A 4,538-nucleotide genomic window follows, 5' to 3' on the forward strand; every position below is an offset into this window, starting at 1 on the left:
CCCGCCTAGGTGGCGTTAAATGTGACTCATTAATTGGGGTAAATAATTATGAGGTCTTCATGCCTCGTATCTCGTTATCAGTATTGTGAAAGTTTGAAACGAGATTTTTGTTAACATGAAGTTAATTGATGATTCGGTAATTGATTATGAACAACTATTAAGACCAGATTGACCCAGAAGGGTGCTCTGTTCATATGGACTAAGGAATGTGAGGAAAGCTTCCAAAAGCTCAAGACAGCTTTGACTACAACCCCAGTATTGGTATTACCTACAAGTACATGATCTATTACTGTGTATTGTGACGCGTCGCGTATTGATCTCGGCACGATGTTGATGCAAGACGGTAGGGTGATTGCCTACGCGTCTAGACAGTTAAAGGTGCATGAAAAGAATTATCATGTACATGACCTGGAGTTAGCAGGTATTGTTCATGCCTTAAAAATTTGACGGCATTATTTATACGGTGTCCATTGTGAAATCTACACTGATCACCGGAGTCTACAACATCTGTTTAAACAGAAGGATCTTAATTTGCGGCAGCGGAGATGGTTGGAGTTGCTTAAGGATTATGATATCACCATTCTCTATCATCCGGGGAAGGCCAATGTAGTGGCCGATGCCTTGAGTCGTAAGGCGGAGAGTTTGGGTAGCTTAGCATATTTACCGGTAGCAGAGAGGCCTTTAGCCATGGATGTTCAGGCCTTGGCCAACCAGTTTGTTAGATTGGATGTTTCCGAGCCGAGTCGGATTTTGGCTTGCGTGGTTTTCCAGTCTTCACTTTATGATCGTATCAGGGAACGTCAGTATGATGACCCCCATCTGCTTGCCCTTAAGGACACAGTTCAGCACGACGATACCAGGGAAGTCACTATTGGAGATGAAGATGTATTACGGATGCAGGGTAGGCTATGTGTGCCTAATGTAGATGGTTTTCGTGAATTGATTCTCCAGGAGGCTGATAATTCGCGGTACTCCATACATCCGGGTGCTGCGAAGATGTTGCAGGACTTGAGGCAATATTATTGGTGGAGTAAGATGAAGAAAGACATAGTGGAGTATGTAGCTCGGTGTTTAAATTGTCAACAAGTGAAATATGAGCATTAACGACCTAGTGGATTGCTTCAGAAATTAGTGATTCAAAAATGGAAATGGGAGAGGATCACTATGGATTTCGTTGTTGGGCTCCCACGGACTCAGCGGAAGTTGGACGCAGTTTGGGTGATTGTGGATAGGCTGACCAAATCAGCTCATTTCATTCCTGTGATTACTACTTACTCTTCAGAGCAACTGGCTCAGGTATATATTCACGAGATTGTAAGACTTCACGGTGAACCGATATCTATCATCTCTGACTGGGGTACACAGTTTACCTCACGGTTTTGGAGGGTTGTACATCAAGAGTTGGGTACTCGTGTGGATAAGAGTACAACATTTCACCCTCAGACGGATGGGCAATCCGAACACACTATTCAGATATTAGAGGATATGTTTCGTGCGTGTGTGATAGATTTTGGGAGTGCTTGGGATCAGTTCTTACCACTTGCGGAGTTTGCTTACAACAACAGTTACCAGTCAAGCATCCAGATGGCTCCGTATGAGGCCTTGTATGGTAGGCGGTGCCGATCTCCAGTGGGTTGGTTCAAACTAGACGAAGCTAGACTTTTGGGTACAGACTTGGTTCAGGATTCCTTGAAAAAGGTTAAGTTGATTCAGGATCGACTTCGTACAACCCAATCTAGACAAAAGAGTTATGCGGATCGGAAGTTTCGTGATGTTGCATTCAAGGTTGGTGAGCGGGTATTGCTCCGGGTTTCGCCTATAAAGGGTGTGATGAGGTTCGGGAAGAAGGGAAAGTTTAGCCCTAGGTATATTGGGCCTTTTGAGATTCTTGAGAGAGTTGGAGAGGTGGCTTACAGACTTGCACTACCACCTAGTCTTTCTGCGGTTCATCCGGTATTCCATGTTTCTATGCTTCGAAAATATCACGGCGATCCGTCTCATGTGTTAGACTTCAGTCTGTTTCAGTTGGACAAGGATCTATTTTATGTTGAGGAACCAGTGGCTATTTTAGATAGGCAGGTTCGAAAGCTGAGGTCAAAGAACATTGCTTCCGTGAAGGTTCAGTGGAGGGGTCATCCGGTCGAGGAGGCAACTTAGGAGACCGAGCATGATATGCGCATATGTTATCCACACTTATTCACCAGCTTAGGTACTTTTTCTAACTCCGTTCGAGGACGAACGTTTGTTTTAGAGGTGGAGAATGTGATGACCCAAAATGTCATCTTTAAATTTAATAATTAATTCTGTGTTCTAAGACCTCGAAAAGCACTATTTATCATTTCTCGACTTGCGTGTGCAGTCCGTAAAACTTTTTCGGAAAATTTAAGGTGAAAAATGAATTAAAATGTGAATTAGAGCTTTAAAACTCAATTGAGTTGACTTTGGTCAACATTTTGAGCAAACAGACTCGGATCAGTGTTTTGATAATTTTTGTAGGTTCGTATCGTGATTTGGGACTTAGGCATATGCCCGGAATCAAATTCCGAGGTCCCCAGCCCGAGATATGGAATTTTGATGAAAAATTAAAAGTTTAAGTTCAAATAGTGACCGGATGTCAAAATATGTGCAGACCGCCCCGGAATAGAATTTTGATGATTCCAACAGCTCCGTATGGTGATTTTGGACTTAGGAGCGTGATCGGAATTTTATTTGGAAGTCCGTAGTAGAATTAGGCTTGAAATGCCGAAAGTTGAATTTTTGGGAAGTTTGACCGAGGGGTTGACTTTTTGATATCGGGGTCGAAATCCGATTCTGAAAATTTTCATAGCTCAGTTATGTCATTTATGACTTGTGTGCAAAATTTGAAGTCATTCCGAATTGATTTGATATGTTTCGACACAAGATATAGAATTTGAAAGTTCAAAGTTCATTGATTTTGATTTGAGGTGTGATTCGTCGTTTTGATGTTGTTTGATGTAGTTTGAAGCCTCGACTAAGTTCGTATGGTATTTTGGGACATGTTGGAATAATTGGTTAAGGTCCCGAGGGTCTCGGGTGGATTTCGGAAGGTAAACGGAATGGATTTCGGACAAAGTGCTGGAAATTTCTGTTTGCAGCAGAAATTTCTGTTGCAGAAATTCCGTGCGTGGAGCCAAGTGTGAAAGCTTATATCTCGCAATTCATAAGGAATCAGAAAATGTGCAAAACATGAAAGTTGTAGTCGTATGATTATAGGTTCCATAAAGTTAAACTATGCATTATTTGGACATTTGTACAGAAAGTTATGATGGATTGAATGAAGGCTGGTAGAGCAGTTTTTCCAGAAATTTCGCCAGAAATTCTGATGCATGCAGCCGACTTTGGGAGCTTATACCTCACAATGCATAAGGAATCAGAATAATTACAAAACATGAAAGTTGTAGTCGGTGGATTCTAGTTTCCAGAAAGTTAAACCATTTATCATTTGGATATTTGTACAGAAAGTTATGATCCATTGAAGTAAGACTGGTAGAGCTATTTCTGGTAGACTTTTAGTGATGAAAAATAGACTTTTAGTGACGAAAAATGGACTTTTAGTGACGGATTGGCAGAAACTTAAGGACCAAAACTGCTCATTTCATTCATTTCGTTTTGGATTTTTGGAGCACGGATTTTGGGCGATTTTTGGGCGATTTTCACTGGAAAACATTGGGGTAAGTGTTCTTTATCCTATATTGATTATATTTCATGATTCCATACTCATTTACATCATGAATCCGTGAATTTATGGAAGAAAAATCAAGATTTTTACAAAATCTTCCAAAAACGAAAATTTAAGATTTGGAGGTCGAGTTGTTATCGGATTTTGGTAAAATTGGTATGGGTGGACTCATAATTGAATGGGTTGTCGGATTTTATAAGTTTCGCCGGATTCCGAGATGTGGGCCCCACGGTCAAAATTTGAGCTAATTTCGGATTTTTAATGAAAATGTAATATTTTCTTATGAAATTTACTACTATAATTTTTGTTGACTGTATCGAATTAATTATGACTAGATACGAGTCGATCGGAGTCGGAAATTCAAGGAAAAAGCATAATACTTGATTAAATTGGAGCAAGTCGAGGTAAGTGACTTGTCTAACCTTGTGTGGGGGAAATTTCCCCTAGAATTAGTATTGATGTGATTATTGAAATATGTTGAAAGTCGTGTTCACGAGGTGACGAGTGTGTACACGGGTTAATTTGCGAAAGATTTTATTTTTAAATTGTGTAGATCACTGTTGCGCATTTATTAAATTATTTTATCTTGTTATATTCATCATTGATGTGAGATATATACTTCAAATTTGTTTGATCTTTTCTTACTAATTGTTTTACCTGTTTAGTTGAAACTTGGTTTCTTTTATTCTGTGCATTATTTGAAGGTTGATTTTCTTTAAATTAAATATTATTAATATGAAGTATTTGACATTTTTAAACTTGATATTGAAGCAACATAGTAAAGATTTTAAAATATTATTTTTCCTAAATTATTTACTCCTGAATATTTTTATACTCA

Source organism: Nicotiana tomentosiformis, chromosome 9 (genome assembly GCF_000390325.3).
Source record: "Nicotiana tomentosiformis chromosome 9, ASM39032v3, whole genome shotgun sequence".
NCBI classification, from domain to species: Eukaryota; Viridiplantae; Streptophyta; class Magnoliopsida; order Solanales; family Solanaceae; genus Nicotiana; species Nicotiana tomentosiformis.